Raw genomic sequence first — 17,145 nt, 5'->3', positions numbered from 1 at the left:
AGTGATCGAACAGTGAAGATCTGGCGTGCCCGAGGCGGACTCGACAGCACCTTGGAGACGACGGCGGACACCACTGACGAGGTGGCCAATAACTGAACATGGCTGTGACCTCCCGTCGTGACCCTTAACCTTGGACGCTGCTGACTAGCACTTTTACCTCTGACCTTTCACCTTGGAAACCATGGAAACCACCTACCCCCCCCAGCCCCCACATATTGTAACCATAAACTGTGCAAGCCCGCAGGAATGGAATCTTATCTCAGCAAAAGTAGCTGTAGTCTTTCTCCAGAGTGAGATAGATGTATCCTTAGGGAAATTTATCTAGTCTAACCTGCCTGGCAGTTGCACTGACTTGTGCAGAATAAATTATCTGTTTGCTTGGTAGACATCTTTCCCTCTCAACTCATATTAAGTATATAGTAAGCCCACACGGGTCATATTTAGACACACACACATACACACATACATACATATAGAGGCAGATTTTTAGGGTCTTTCTGGGCTGGGGGAGTTAATGAAGGTGAGTGGTGCAGAGAGGAGGAAAATAGGATGGGTGGGCCACTGGGCTCTGTAGCTGGGCTCTGTAGCTGGGCTCTGTAGCTGGGCTCTGTAGCTGGGCTCTGTAGCTGGGCTCTGTAGCTGGGCTTTGTAGCTGGGCTCTGTAGCTGGGCTTTGTAGCTGGGCTTTGTAGCTGGGCTCTGTAGCTGGGCTCTGTAGCTGGGCTCTGTAGCTGGCCTACAAGACCTGGACCAGGTTCTCCAGTGGCACAGCAAAGGAACAGAAGCACTGTAAGCAGAACCACTGTCCCTCTTTATCTGATATCAATGTGGCTTTATGTCAACTGACAAATCACCGCACCCCCTTAAATCACCGCTTGGTTTAAACGTTATTTTGCTTCGAATTCAGCTCCCACTTATTGTAGCTGACCAAATTGTGAAACTTGTCTTGCACTGTCAACTGGATACACTAACTAACAATACTCTTGTAACCACTTGGAAAACGTCTTCAGTCAGTCACCTTCTGTCTGCTATCTTCGTCTTTACACGTAATCCTTACTGACTCTATGTGCAAATACAATGTCTCTTTGAGGATACACCGACTGTCTTCACTCACTCGTCCACTGCTCATAATTTATATCTATGTAGTAATGTACGATTCTCCTCTTAATACTGTTACCACACCCTCCCTCTAAAAGTTGTGAACTAACCTAACGCCTGTGCTGCTAAGTTGTTTGCTCACCTTTGACCCATAGAGGTCTTCTGTTCTGAACCCCAGGTGAGGTCCACATGGTAACCGTAGTTACGTACTGTATATAATAATGTAAAGTGTGAGGAGGAGAGCAGCCGTTTACCTGTGCCTGTACTGTCAGCCTCCTATCCTGGTCCTGGAAGTCCCCCGTGTTTGGTGGTTGTATCATGTGCCAGTTTTACTGCACATTACAACTGCAATATTTGTGATTGCTGTGAGCCAGGGCTGGGGTCAATACCATTTCAATTCAGAAAGTAACACAAATTAGAGATTTGAAATGGAATTGACCCCAACTATGGTGTAAGCTGAACCTGTCAAATAATTCATTGTATCTGCTAGGACTATTGAATGTTAAAGGACAAGTAGCAGCAGCCATCAACACATGATCTATATGTTAACAGTATTGTATGATGAAATCAACTGAAGGTTAGCATTGTTGATCACCAAAACTCGCTCCACAAGGGAAACTGAGGACCATAGTTCGGAGACGGTGTTCTAACAGCACTCTTAATGCTTTTGAACAGAGCCTCTCTCCCTGACCCTGTGTCAGCCTGTTATGTTTCCTGGTCTGAGTCTGAAATTGCACCCTATTGCCTATATAGTGCACTACTTTTGTACATAGCACTATGGACCCTGGTCAAAAGCTTGTGCATTATATAGGGAATAGTGTGCAATTTCAGATGCAGCCCTGATTCTCTTGTTCTGTTAAACTGTATGTAATTAAAACCAATCCTGGGTTCCCTTCTGGGGTTTAACTGTAGATGGCCCTCCCCAAAATGTCTGACTCTGTACTGTAGCAGTTCTGATGTCAGATGCCTGGTGAAATAAATGTCATCCTTCAAAAACCACCCTATGTGTGGACATCTTGGTCTGTATTTTGAGGGAGGGTGAGAGCACTGATGAAGAAGCGCACTACAGGGATTGGAGCTATAGTACTCACTGATCTACGAACCTGATTGGATAGGTGAAAGTAAGGTTTTCACCTCATTGCATTCACCTACGTTAAAAAGCTATGCTTACTGGAAGGGAGCAGGGTTTCAAAATAGCATTTTATTTTCAAAATGCTAACCAGATGTATCTCTAGATGGCAGTAGTGTAACTTGTAATTAATCAACAAGCAAGGCACAGAATGGCTAGCTGTACATTGTAATGACTTCATTGCTTACAATACAATGTTGGAACACAAACATCCAAGTGAAAACTGTTATTTACTTGTAACTCATCCGGAAAACCAGAACCAAATCTCAGACTATTTTCAAAATGACTATTGTCATAAAATAATCTGTACTGAACTAGATCACGGATTGCTGCACGTAATGGCTAGTTTCTCAGAGACTGATAAGGCTAGTCTGAACTCAATGAAAAAACGGCCCTAAATGTTTTTAACTGATTGTATTTGTGATGGTATGACATTCAATTACAGGGTGTAGGTGAATATTTTAGAACTACAGAGTAAAGCAAAGGTTTCTGAATTGCCAGTTCCGTGTCTCAGTTTGTAGTATGCCCTTTGCAATAGAAATTGTAGCAAATTATTTAACAGCTGTGATTTTGCTCATGATGATTTTATCGCAGAGAATATTGTTTGATTTCAGAATAGAACACATTGGTAGCCTACGTGTGTGTTGACAATTGAATTTCTGGTAAAACAAAACTAAGTTAATAAATTAGTTATAGACTTAGGAATTAATACATGTTATAACCAATAGTTACTAGACAAAGTGTATAATGTTTTCAATTGAATGATCTGAATGATCTGACTATATTGTTTTTGTTGAAACGATAGCTTTCTTACCCTACAGTATTTACAGAGCATAATGCCATTCAGAACCATGGGCAGAGGCGATAGGGGAGTTCCCAGATTCAGCACCGCAGAACATCGGATAGCTGCAGCCAGCCCATCCCTTGTGTCGGGAATGACCTTGACTCAAAACACAAACTCCAGATTATGGCTTTAAAGTAATAAACCCATTGGACGTGTTTTAATGTAAATGGCAGATTGGATCAAGCAATTCTGTCTCAGAATATAAAAGATCAAGACCCCGGGCTTCAGCAACTGCGTCTGAAGATAAGACGTTTTGGCAATTAATCAGCAATTGGGCACACTGATTAAAACGCTAATTTAAGGAGACTAAACTATAATCTAATTTGACGCAGGTGTTCCTATTTCGCTCACTGGGCTGCTGCGTCTGGTTGAGAAATTAGATCACTTGTTAATTGAGCGATTTGCTCAGGTGGTCCTCTTCTCACCTGGCTTTGGTGTGCCTGTCTTCCTCACTTTCATCGCTGTCAAAACCCAAGCAAGCGGATAACTGTGTGTGCTGGCGTGCAATATGATTTAATCAACCTGCTATACTATTTTGAGATGAAACCAGGTGGACACTCAATGTCTTGACAGCAAATTGTTTTATTTGGAAAGGTCCAGAGAGTGGCAATGAAAACCAGGTGGCCCATGATGCCCTTGTATTGTCAAAGAAATGTGTTCCTCGCGGATTTCTTTCTTTTAATGTATTCTCATTCATTTCAAAGCATTATCAGGCTACAAATCCTTATGTTAATTTATGCAATAAAGCATTTGCAATGGCTGCCTAAAAACAGCACAGTAGCCTTTAGACCTCCTATAATGTGTTATCTTTTTTATTTTTCAAATTGTATTTCTGCAGTGTTTAGGCTGACCTTGTGAGCTTCACCCTCCGCACTATCACTCATATAATAGGCTCGTACCTCGTTCTCAGCTCTGCATCCTAAAATGAGATGAATCTTTCAACAGTCACACATGACGCTGGGCTGTTATTAGACAGCCTCCTCTCGCTTCCTCATGCAACCGCGACCCTAAGCAGCGCACCGTTTTTAACGGTTGCTTCCTCTTTTATACGACCGAAAAAGGACTGTTTAACGGGAGATTTCGACGATGAGTAGCTTTATGAATATGGCGTGTATTGGAGACTTTGACCCGTTCACCGCTGCCATTCCCGCCACCAAAGTTGAGCTCACTGTGTCGTGTCGGTGAGTTGGCTAGATGGGCTCTTTCAGCATTCCTTCACATTGCTATTAAGTGGAATCGGAATGCTTGCAGTTTAGGACTATGGAGAACGGTGCTTATGATGATTGGCGTACTGCAAAATATCAATAGTTTAGTGTCTAAAATTAGTCAAGTTTTCAATACATTTCCATCAAGCATTCTAGCACTAACAATTCATTTTACTTTATGTGGCCAGGAAACACACGTCTGTTAATCATTAACCAAATGATAAACATTTCCATATATCTGCCAGTTTGACCATTATCATTATTGCTTTATATGTTTATCAATCAAGGTAACATTTGAGGAATGTTTAAATCAAGTTTATGACCGTAGAACAACGTGGTTTTTAGTGTTTCCTAACGTGAAAGCTCTCGGGCTTCCCTTTGGGCTCCAATTAACTAAACAAACCGCCGTCCCGAAAATGGATGATGCAACTGAGCTAATTTATGGATGCTTTAACTGCATCTCCCCGGAAGATGTGACTTCCAGTCAGATACAAGTACAACTGGGAGCCGCATCTGGCTGGCTCGGGCTCCATGTTGCGTAAGAGCCACGCTACGCCTCCTTCAGCCAGGGTCCTCGCGGAGTTCCTTCTACCAGAATGAGGTGATGCTTCCGCGGCTGGTTGGTCACACGGTCAGTCACAAGACTCACTGGGGACATCATTTAACATACACACACACGGGAATTATCTGTGGTGGGAGTGGCTGCACTGTGCACATGAGACGGTCTCTGTCCATTCATGTGGTGCTGAACTTCCGAATTCGGATTCCAATTCTGTCGCTTTTATAGCCGATCGCCATTACATCTTGTTTCTTTAAGCCAAACTGACCTATTATTCTGCCTATGTTTATTCGTATGGCGGTGTATAGAATGGATAAATAGCCTACGTAGTTATGAGGTTGTTTTGGATGTATTTTTAAAGGGAATGCGGTTGCTATGCTCTTTGTGGTGACTTAATTGAGAGGGGTTGTAAATTGGCATACTGTCTATTTTCTATGTATGTTGAAGTGCATACTGTATGACATTGTTTACAGTCACATAAGATGGTTTATAGGTTTATAGCTGGGTCTTAATGATGATGATAGTTATCTCAGGACTCCTATGACCACCCCTTAAAGTTTTGACATAGAATGGTAATGGGTTAAGTCCTTCAAGGGGACCTTTCAGTCAATTAACCCACAATCATCAGCATGCCATGCAGTGTAGTAAAGCAGAACAGAGAATCGATACATTGATTAGTTCAGACACAATTACTGTAAGACGTCAATGTACTGACAAGCATGTGTAACGGATAGATGCGCGCACACACACACACACACACACACACTACATGTTAATGTTTTTAAATGTATGTAAATTGTAAAGTATGTTGTCTGTAATGCCTTTTTCGTTATGTCTAGGACCCCAGTAATAATAGCAGACGCCATTGGGGATCCTAATAAAATAACCATCTGAAACATATCTCTGCTGCCACAGCAGCCAACCCTGGCAGTGACAATCATGGTTTTGTCTGCATTCCACACGGCACCCTATTTCCTATGTACCGTTTACCAGGGCCCGTAGCGTGCCATTTGGGACACAGACTTATAGTTGATTCATGAGGGACTATCACCCTTGATCACCATCGCCCAGTAATATAGTTTGCGTCGTGTGTCTACATATGTGCTCAAGAGGCTTGCGGCTTCAGGGCCTTAAGGATCAAAAGAGCTTTGATTCTTTATGAAACGTTTCATAAGAAGTGGCACATGCCCCCTCTGTTGTATCCACTTGTCCACTGAAAATACTATTTAAATACAAAGATATAGCCTAGTTTCCTTCATGCATAATTCATTCAAATATGTCAGTCAGTGTCCTTTCAAAAAAAAAAGGAGGTGCATGATGCCTCTAAGAGAGATTTCTGTTTTGAAAGTGTCCACTTGAGAAAGTGTTAGCCTAGATTGGGATGCTGTCATCTGGTTGGTCTGAGCTGCAGGAGGGAGACAGTCTTATTATGGGAGACCTTTGGGCAGACAAGAAGCAGAAAGGGTATCCTATTGAAGAATTGACGTGTTGTGATGTGGCTGTATTGAGCAGGGATCCCAACCTTCAGGGACTTTAGATCCTCGTGGAGCTGCTGGGTCAATATGTCACCATGGGTAGGAATGAATGAATGGACACACTCCCTGTCTCCTAATCTATGCGTACTGTGAATTTCTCTCTGTACAGAATACACCTACAATTTAGAAGCAGCACTTTTCTACAGTGGTCATTTTGATAGTTGGTGCAGATTTAGAAAGGAGCAGTTTTTCTATGTCTCGTCAAATCAGGTTGCCTCAGAGTAGGCTCTGACAGAGAGAGTCTTGAGAATAGACCTACTAAATGTTTAACTGTTCAGTGTGTGGTTTACTCTTTACATGTGAGCATTATTGGAATCATACATTGACTCTTGGGGGTGAGATATCAATATTGATGTCAGTATCTGACAATTGTGGGAGGGCCCACATTGCTATTTCAATTCTTATATACAGGCCTATCAGGAATCAAGCCCAAGTGCTGACTGTGTGAAGTAACAATGTTTATTGTAACAGGGGCAGGCAAATGGCAGGTCAAGGCAGGCAGGGATCGATAATCCAGAGTAGAGGCCAAGGTACAAAACGGCAGGCTCAGGTCAGGCAGAGGTCGAGGCCAAGGTCAAAAACCAGGAGGCCGAGAGAAAGAGACTGGGGAAAAACAGGAGCAGAGACAAAAAGCTGGTTGACTTGGACAAACAAGACACTGGAGCCAAGAGAATCCCAATACCACGGGAACCTGCAGAGACTTAACCAGCAGGAATTGGATCGTCTCGTTGTGGTTCCCCAAACACTCGTAGGTTGACGGGGTGGTCTGCGCGTGACCAGGTTGCCAAAGCGCCCGTCCAGCACTCTAACTCCCATGGGAATGAGAGGGGCTGACTCAACTCGGACGCCAGACTGCAACCCATGAGACTCCTATCGCCTCCAGTCGATGGAGTACCTGAGAGACTTGAATGGTCGCCCACAGCAGGGTGGCATGGAGGGGCGGGGCGAGTAAGAGGAGAAGAACAATTATCTTGAAGACCAACCAGTGTACTCACTCCAACAAATGAGATGTCTCTTGAAGGGGTGACGGCGTTGCTACCAGCCGGATTACAGAGGGGCTGGGAGGTTACTGTCGTGGTCGTGTGCCAAGTAGGCAACCCACGGAATTTCTCACCAATGCTAGGTCATGATGTTCTGCCATGGACCGGAACCCTTCAATCAGACCGCGAAGCAACTCCTCATGCCTACCAATGGTGGATCCTTGGGAGGAGATGGCGTTGCGGAGGTGGTCCAAGTCTGCTGGGTCAGTCATGGCCAGTTTGTACTATCAGGAATCAAGGTAAGACCCAAGTGTAGACTATGTGAAGTAACAATGTTTATTGTAACAACAGGGGCAGGCAAAATGACAGGTTAAGGCAGGCAGGGGTCGATAATCCAGAGTAGGGCCAAGGTACAGGAAGGCAGACAGGCAGAGGCCAAGGCCAAGGTCAAAAAACAGGAGGACGAGAAAAAGAAGATTGGGAGAAAAGCAGGAGCAGAGGCAAAACGCTGGTTGACTTGAACAAACTGGCACAGACAGACAGAAAACACAGGTATAAATACCCAGAGGATAAGTGGGGAAGATGGGCGACACCTGGAGGGGGTGGAGACAAGCACAAGGACAGGTGAAACAGATCAGTGTGTGACAAGGCCCCAATTGTCATAGAGGTGCCAAGGTCCCCTAGTCTTGTTGCAATTTGCCAGTGAGCTGATAGACCCGAGCAAACATTAACACTGCCGGATGTAATGTAAAGGCCACAAAAGGTTAAATGGTACAAGACCTAGGAGCATAGAGGCTCCAGGGGCCTAAATCACACAAGAGCTGGATCATATGTAGGTGTAGAATCTTAATTTGATCACCCTGTTGCAGGAACTGTCCTGCAGTTTTTGGGGTGTTGTAGATGTGGTAGTTGAGTAGGGGCCTGAGGGCACACAGCTAGTGTGTTGGGAAATCTGTTATGAATGTATTGTAATTGTTTGGGGATCCATAATAAACCCCAGGAAGAGTAGCTGCTGCCTTGGCAGGAACTAATGGGGATCCATAATAAACCCCATGAAGAGTAGCTGCTGCCTTGGCAGGAACTAATGGGGATCCATAATAAACCCCATGAAGAGTAGCTGCTGCCTTGGCAGGAACTAATGGGGATCCATAATAAACCCCAGGAAGAGTAGCTGCTGCCTTGGCAGGAACTAATGGGGATGCATAATAAACCCCAGGAAGAGTAGCTGCTGCCTTGGCAGAAACTAATGGGGATCCATAATAAACCCCAGGAAGAGTAGCTGCTGCCTTGGCAGGAACTAATGGGGATCCATAATAAACCCCAGGAAGAGTAGCTGCTGCCTTGGCAGGAACTAATGGGGATACATAATAAACCCCAGGAAGAGTAGCTGCTGCCTTGGCAGGAACTAATGGGGATCCATAATAAACCCCAGGAAGAGTAGCTGCTGCCTTGGCAGGAACTAATGGGGATCCATAATAAACCCCAGGAAGAGTAGCTGCTGCCTTGGCAGGAACTAATGGGGATCCATAATAAACCCCAGTAAGAGTAGCTGCTGCCTTGGCAGGAACTAATGGGGATCCATAATAAACCCCAGGAAGAGTAGCTGCTGCCTTGGCAGGAACTAATGGGGATGCATAATAAACCCCAGGAAGAGTAGCTGCTGCCTTGGCAGGAACTAATGGGGATCCATAATAAACCCCAGGAAGAGTAGCTGCTGCCTTGGCAGGAACTAATGGGGATCCATAATAAACCCCAGGAAGAGTAGCTGCTGCCTTGGCAGGAACTAATGGGGATCCAATAAACCCCATGAAGAGTAGCTGCTGCCTTGGCAGGAACTAATGGGGATCCATAATAAACCCCAGGAAGAGTAGCTGCTGCCTTGGCAGGAACTAATGGGGATCCATAATAAACCCCAGGAAGAGTCAATTTGTAAGTCGCTCTGGATAAGAGCGTCTGCTAAATGACTTAAATGTAAATGTAAAAATCCATAATAAACCCCAGGAAGAGTAGCTGCTGCCTTGGCAGGAACTAATGGGGATGCATAATAAACCCCAGGAAGAGTAGCTGCTGCCTTGGCAGGAACTAATGGGGATCCATAATAAACCCCAGGAAGAGTAGCTGCTGCCTTGGCAGGAACTAATGGGGATCCATAATAAACCCCAGGAAGAGTAGCTGCTGCCTTGGCAGGAAACTAATGGGGATGCATAATAAACCCCAGGAAGAGTAGCTGCTGCCTTGGCAGGAACTAATGGGGATCCATAATAAACCCCAGGAAGAGTAGCTGCTGCCTTGGCAGGAACTAATGGGGATCCATAATGAAACCCCAGTAAGAGTAGCTGCTGCTTGGCAGGAACTAATGGGGATCCATAATAAACCCCAGGAAGAGTAGCTGCTGCCTTGGCAGGAACTAATGGGGATCCATAATAAACCCCATGAAGAGTAGCTGCTGCCTTGGCAGGAACTAATGGGGATCCATAATAAACCCCAGGAAGAGTAGCTGCTGCCTTGGCAGGAACTAATGGGGATCCATAATAAACCCCAGGAAGAGTAGCTGCTGCCTTGGCAGGAACTAATGGGGATCCATAATAAACCCCAGGAAGAGTAGCTGCTGCCTTGGCAGGAACTAATGGGGATGCATAATAAACCCCAGGAAGAGTAGCTGCTGCCTTGGCAGGAACTAATGGGGATCCATAATAAACCCCAGGAAGAGTAGCTGCTGCCTTGGCAGGAACTAATGGGGATCCATAATAAACCCCAGGAAGAGTAGCTGCTGCCTTGGCAGGAACTAATGGGGATCCATAATAAACCCCAGGAAGAGTAGCTGATGCCTTGGCAGGAACTAATGGGGATCCATAATAAACCCCAGGAAGAGTAGCTGCTGCCTTGGCAGGAACTATTGGGGATGCATAATAAACCCCAGGAAGAGTAGCTGCTGCCTTGGCAGGAACTAATGGGGATCCATAATAAACCCCATGAAGAGTAGCTGCTGCCTTGGCAGGAACTAATGGGGATCCATAATAAACCCCAGGAAGAGTAGCTGCTGCCTTGGCAGGAACTAATGGGGATCCATAATAAACCCCAGGAAGAGTAGCTGCTGCCTTGGCAGGAACTAATGGGGATCCATAATAAATATAAATATTCACACCACTCCCAGATAGGCCAAACAACATTTGCAAAGAAGGCATTGTTTCTTTTTGACCATTTTAATTGAAAACGATCACAGTAAGATACTTAATTGTTACCCAGAAATGATTTGATATTGAGATAATGGCTGCATTGGACCTTTCATTTATGTTATAGTTCATACAATAGTTCACATTTCTTGTTGCTGCAGGATTACTTACTTGTTGTGAGAAAATGATCCAATTCAGATCCCTCATCTGTTGGACAGATGCAGAAAGATGACGGTGGTTTCCAGGGTAACAGTGAAGTAGCAGGACTATAAAGTTAGGTGAGTAGCACGGGGCCAGAATCCCTGCCCCAAGGGGGTCACACTTAGTGACTACGTTAATGAGCTTTTCAAAAGGGCCATTTGGTCTCATTAAGGCCCCACCAGCCTTGTGATTATAACTATTTACTTGAGAGAAAGGACAGTGGGCTGTTTTCTGTCTGTCTTCAACTTGCTCCCCAAATTGCAGTGCAAGTTTTACAAAATAATTTCCAGAAAACCCCTTGAGCAGTGTGCTATTGTCAGCATCAGCGGTGTATAGTTGAGGACTGAATCAGCGCAGGAAACAGAACTGAGTAAAAATAATGTAGTTTACTCGGGGAAAATAAACAGTACAATAAATCCACGTAGGGATAACAAACCCTAAACCACAAGACTAACACATAACAGGAACAATCAAGCACAACACATACTGGGAACCAGAGGGTTAAATAGGGAAATAATAATCACTTAATGGGAACCAGGTGTACACTCAAGACATAACAAATGGAAACAGAAACATGGATCGGTAGCAGCTCGAAGCCGGTGACGACGAGCGCCGAACGCCGCCCAAACAAAGAGAGGCACCAACTTCGGTGGAAGTCGTGACAGCTATACAGTGCGGTGAGAAGGTATTCACGTCTTGACTTTGTCCACATTTTGTTGTGTTACAGCCTGAATTGAAAATGTATTAAATTGAGATTGGTAGTCACTGTCCTCCACACAATACCCCATAATGTTTTTTCTAGATGTTTACAAATTAATAAAAAATTACAAGCTGAAATATCTTGAGTCAATAAGTAATTAACATAATTTTTGAATGACTAACTCATCGCTGTACCCCACACATACACTTGTCTGTAAGGTCCCTCAGTCAAGCAGTGAATTTCAAACACAGATTCAGCTACAAAGACCAGGGAGATTTTACCCATCTACCAATAGGGGCATCTATTTTAATTTTTTTACCTTTATTTAACTAGGCAAGTCAGTTAAGAACAAATTCTTATTTTCAATGACGGCCTAGGAACAGTGGGTTAAGTGCCTGTTCAGGGGCAGAATGACAGATGTTGTACCTTGTCAGCTCGGGGATATGAACTTGCAACCTTTCGGTTACTAGTCCAATGCTCTAACCACTAGGCTACACTGCCACCCCCTATTGGTAGAAGGGTAAATATAATTAAGCAGACATTGAATATCCCTTTGAGCATGGTGAAGTTATTAATGACACTTTGGATGGTGTATCAATACACCCAGTCACTACAAAGAGACAGGCGTCCTTCCTAACTCAGTTGCCGGAGAAGAAGGAAACCACTGGGATTTCACCATGAGGCCAATGGTGACTTTCAAACAGTTACGGAGTTTAATGGCTGTGACAGGAGAAAACTGAGGATGGATCAACAACATTGTAGTGACTCCACAATACTTACCTAATTGTCAGCGTGAAAAGAATGAAGCCTGTCCAGAATAAAAATATTACAAAACATCTATCCTGTTTGCAACAAGGCACTAATACCGCAAAACATTTGGCAAATCAATTCACTTTTTGTTTTGAATACAAAGTGTTATGTTTGGAGCAAATCCAATACAACACATTACTGAGTACCACTCTCCACATTTTCAGCCACAGTGGTGGCTGCATTATGTTATGGGTATGCTCTTAATCGTTATTAAGAACTGGGGGTTAAGCACAGGCAAAATCCTACAGGAAAACCTTGTTCAGTCTGCTTTCCACCAGATACTGGGAAATAAATTCAATAACCTAAAACACAAGCCCATATCTACACTGGTGTTGCTTACCAAGAAAACAGTGAATGTTCCTCAGTGGCCAAGTTACAGTTTTGCCTTAAATCTATACTGATCAAAAATATAAACTCAACATGCAACAATTTTACTGAGTTACTGTTCATATAAGGAAATCAGTATATTGAAATAAATTCATTAGGCCCTAATCTATGTATTTCACATAACTGGGCAGGGTGCAGCCATGGGTGGGCCTGGGAGGGCATAGGCCCACCCACTGGGAGCCAGGCCAGGCCAGCCAACCAGAATTAGTTTTTCCCCACAAAGGCCTTTATTACAGACATACATCTTCCTCAGTTTCATCAGTTGTCAGTGTGGCTGGTCTCAGATGATCCCGCAGATGAAGAAGCCAAAAGTGGAGGTCCTGGGCTGGTGTGGTTACACGTGGCATGTGGTTGTGAGGCCTGTTGGACGTACCATCAAATTTTCTAAAACGACATTGGAGGTGGCTTTTGGTAGAGAAATTAACATTCAATTTTCTGGCAACAGCTTTGGGGGACATTCCTGCAGTCAACATGCCAATTGCATGCTCCCTCAAAACTTGAGACATCTGTGGAATTGTGTTGTCTGACAAACTGCACATTTTAGAGTGGCCTTTTATTGTTCCCAGCAAAAGGTTCACCTGTGTAATGATCATGCTGTTCAAACAGTTTATTGATATACTACACCTGTCAGGTGGATTATCTTGGCAAAAGAGAAATGCTCACAAACAGGGATGTAAACAAATTTGTGCACATCATTTCAGAGAAATAAGCTTTTTGTGCATATGGAGCATTTCTGGCACCTTTTATTTCAGCACATGGCACTAGTTCTACTCCTCTAGTTCCTGTGTTCTGGTTCTAGTGTTCTAGTGGTCTAGTTCTAGTACTCTAGTTATAATGTTCTTGTTCTAGTGCTCTAGTTCTAGTGTTCTAGTGTTCTAGTTCTAGTGTTCTAGTTCTTGTGCTCTAGAACTAGTGTTCTAGTTTTCTAGTTCTAGTGTTCTAGTGTTCTAGTTCTAGTGTTCTAGTTATTGTACCCTAGTTCTAGTCTTCTAGATCCAGGGCACTAGATCTAGTGTTCTAGTTCCAGCGCTCTAGTTATTGTGTTTTAATGTTCTAGTTCTAGTGTTCTAGCTCTAGTGCTCTAGATCTAGTGTTCTTATACTAGTTCCCTAGTTCTACTGCTCTAGTTCTGGTGTTCTAGTTCTAGTGCTCTAGTTCTAGTGCTCTAGTTCTTGTGTTCTAGTTGTAGTGTTCTAGATCTAGTGTTTGGGTTCTAGTGAACTAGTTCTAGTGCTCCATTTCTTGTGTTCTATTGCTAGTGCTCTAGTTCTTGTGTTCTAGTTCTAGTGTTCCAGTTCTTTTGTTCTAGTTCTAATGCCCTATTTCTTGTGTTTTAGTTCTAATGCACTAGTTTTAGTGTTGTCGTAATAGTAGTCTAGTTCCATCATTCTAGTTCTAGTGCTCTGGTTCTTTTGTTCTAGTTCTAGTTCTAGTGTTCTAGTTATTGTGATCTAGTGTTCTATATCTAGTGCACTAGTTATAGTGTTTTAGTGTTCTTGATCTTGTGTTATACATCTAGTTCTAGTGCTCTAGTTCTAGGTAGTTCTAGTGTTCTAGGGCTCTGGTTCTAGTGTTCTCATTCTTGCGCTCTAGTTCTAGTGTTCTAGTACTCTAGTTCTAGTGTTCTAGTGTTCTATGTCGAGTGTTCTAGTTCTAGTGCTCTAGTTATTGTATTTTAGTTATAGTGCTCTAGATCTAGTGTTCTAGTACTTTCGTGCCCTGGTTTTCCTCCTCTAGTTCTAGTGTTCTACTTCTAGTGTTCTAGTTCTAGTGTTCTAGTTATTGTGTTCTAGTTCTAGTGCCCTAGATCTAGTTTTCCAGTACTAGCTCCCTTGTCCTACTGCTCTAGTTCTAGTGTTATGTTGTAGTTCTAGTGCTCTGATTCTAGTTTTCTAGTTCTGGTGTTCTGCTTCTAGTGTTCTAGTTTTAGTACTCCATTTTTTGTGTTATACTGCTAGTGCTCTAGTTATTGTTTTAGTGTTCTAGTTCTATTGTTCTAGTTTTCTAGTGCAAGTGCTCTAGTTCTAGTGCTCTATTTCTAATATTCTAGATCTAGTGTTATAGTGTTCTGGTTCTTGTGCTATAGTTCTAATGTTCTAGCTCTATTTCTCTAATTCTAGTGTTCTTGCTCTAGTGCTCTAGAACTTGTTTTCTAGTTATAGAGTTCTAGTGTTCTAGTTCTAGTTCTCCAGTTCTTGTGTTCTTGTTCTATTGCTTTAGTGCTGATGTTCTATTGTTCTAGTTCTAGTGCTCTAGTTCTTGTGTTCTAGTGCCCTAGTTATAGTTTTCTAGTTTTTGTGCTCCAGTTCTTGTGTTCTAGTTCTAGTGCTCTAGTCCCTGTGTTCTAGTTCTAGTGTTCTAGTTCTTGTGCTCTAGTGTTCTAGTTCTGGCATTCTAGTGTTCTATCTCTAGTGCTCTGGTTCTGGGATTCTAGTTCTAGTGCTTTAGTTCTAGTGCTCTAGTTATAGTCTTCTATTTCTAGTATTCTAGTTATAGTCTTCTAGTTCTATTGCTCTAGTTCTAGTGCTCTAGAACATTCTTGGGCTTGCTTTCCTTTCTTGTTTTCTTCTGAACCTCTAAAGGTAATAATATTTTATGCTGCCCTTTTTGGGGAATACTGTGTGTTCATGCTAGTCTGATCTCCAGTGTCATCTCAGGTGGAAGTTGTCCCCTTCAAATCACATAGCTTTAGTCTGACTTTGGGAATGGCTTGTAGAATTGAATAGGTGACTGCTGCATGATGTAAGTGGTGGAATTTCAAATGTAATTCTGATGTCATGCTAGTTTACTGTGCTCGTAAATGTTTGATGAACGGTGAGGAGTCACTCTGTGCGGCCCACCTGAAATTCCTGGACTGCCCGTGGTTTGTGGGGGAAGGAAGGGCTTTTAAAAATATTTCCCTGAATGAACAGTCAGAGAGAGGCCGCTGGCCTTGGGCACACGTGAAGCAGCTGGAACAGAGGAGCTCACACACACACTCTCCCTCTCTCTTTCCCTCTCTCCCTCTCTCCCTCTCTCTCTCTCTCTCTCCCTCTCCCTCTCCCTCCCTCTCTCCTCTCTCTCCCCCTCCCTCTCTCTCGCTCTCCTCCAACACCTCTCTCCCACACACCTTTACCATCACACCTTTCCCATCACAGACCTTTCCCATCACACACCTCTACCATCACACAGCTCTCCCATCACAGACCTCTCCCATCACAGACCTCTCCCATCACAGATCTCTCCCATCACACACCTCTACCATCACACACCTCTCCCATCACACACCTCTCCCATCACACACCTCTCCCATCACACACCTCTTCCATCACACACCTCTCCCATCACACACCTCTCCCATCACACACCTCTCCCATCACACACCTCTACCATCACACACCTCACTCATCACACACCTCACCCATCACACACCTACCCAGAGTTGTCTCCACTCTCCTGTCTTCTCCACTCTCCTGTCTTCTCCACTCTCCAGTCGTCTCCACTCTCCAGTCGTCTCCACTCTCCAGTCGTCTCCACTCTCCAGTCGTCTCCACTCTCCAGTCGTCTCCACTCTCCTGTCTTCTCCACTCTCCTGTCTTCTCCACTCTCCTGTCTTCTCCACTCTCCAGTCGTCTCCACTCTCCAGTCGTCTCCACTCTCCAGTCGTCTCCACTCTCCTGTCTTCTCCACTCTCCTGTCTTCTCCACTCTCCTGTCTTCTCCACTCTCCAGTCTTCTCCACTCTCCAGTCGTCTCCACTCTTCCGTCGTCTCCACTTTCCTGTCTTCTCCAATCTCCTGTCTTCTCCACTCTCCTGTCTTCTCCACTCTCCAGTCGTCTCCACTCTCCAGTCGTCTCCACTCTCCAGTCATCTCCACTCTCCTGTCTTCCCCACTCTCCAGTCGTCTCCACTCTCCAGTCGTCTCCACTCTCCAGTCGTCTCCACTCTCCTGTCTTCTCCACTCTCCTGTCTTCTCCACTCTTCAGTCATCTCCACTCTCCAGTCATCTCCACTCTCCTGTCTTCTCCACTCTCCAGTCGTCTCCACTCTCCAGTCGTCTCCACTCTCCTGTCTTCTTCACTCTCCTGTCTTCTCCACTCTCCTGTCTTCTCCACTCTTCAGTCGTCTCCACTCTCCAGTCTTCTCCACTCTCCAGTCGTCTCCACTCTCCCCTCATTACACACATTTGATGTGAACAGCCCAATTCTATCTCTTATTATCACTTCTATATGGTTCCAGCCAACTAATTGGCTAGTGTAGCTCTGCTCTGACAGAGGCATGCAGCGGTCAGCCAGACCGACATAGTGTGATACCATCTGGGGCAGGCTGGGATCAGCACAACATGGGTGGCTGATCTAGATACATCACTAACGATCAACGCCCAAAGACACTTGCTGCACTTGGCTGCCTTGTCACAGAACGAATGCCCCTCTCTCCCTATTTCTCTCTCTCTCTCTCTCTTTGTCTCTCTGCGTGTCTAGTGGTCTGTAGATGCCTGCCTGATGGACAACTATTTTTCTTCTAGTCTCTTAAATAAGTCAGAGTT

The 17,145-nt window shown here is 44.2% G+C and overlaps 2 pseudogenes; both read left to right on the top strand.

Moving 5' to 3' along the window:
• The window catches only part of LOC135508773 (kinesin-like protein KIF21A), a 45,669-nt pseudogene extending 43,573 nt beyond the window's left edge, over positions 1-2,096 (top strand).
• Positions 2,097-4,147: 2,051 nt separating this feature from the next.
• LOC135509026 (copine-8-like) overlaps positions 4,148-17,145 on the top strand; it is an 82,751-nt pseudogene continuing 69,753 nt past the window's right edge.

The sequence above is a fragment of the Oncorhynchus masou genome, chromosome 22 (genome assembly GCF_036934945.1).
Source record: "Oncorhynchus masou masou isolate Uvic2021 chromosome 22, UVic_Omas_1.1, whole genome shotgun sequence".
NCBI classification, from domain to species: domain Eukaryota; kingdom Metazoa; phylum Chordata; class Actinopteri; order Salmoniformes; family Salmonidae; genus Oncorhynchus; species Oncorhynchus masou.
The sequence above is the reverse complement of the archived record's forward strand: the minus strand, read 5'-3'. Positions and strand labels throughout refer to the sequence as shown.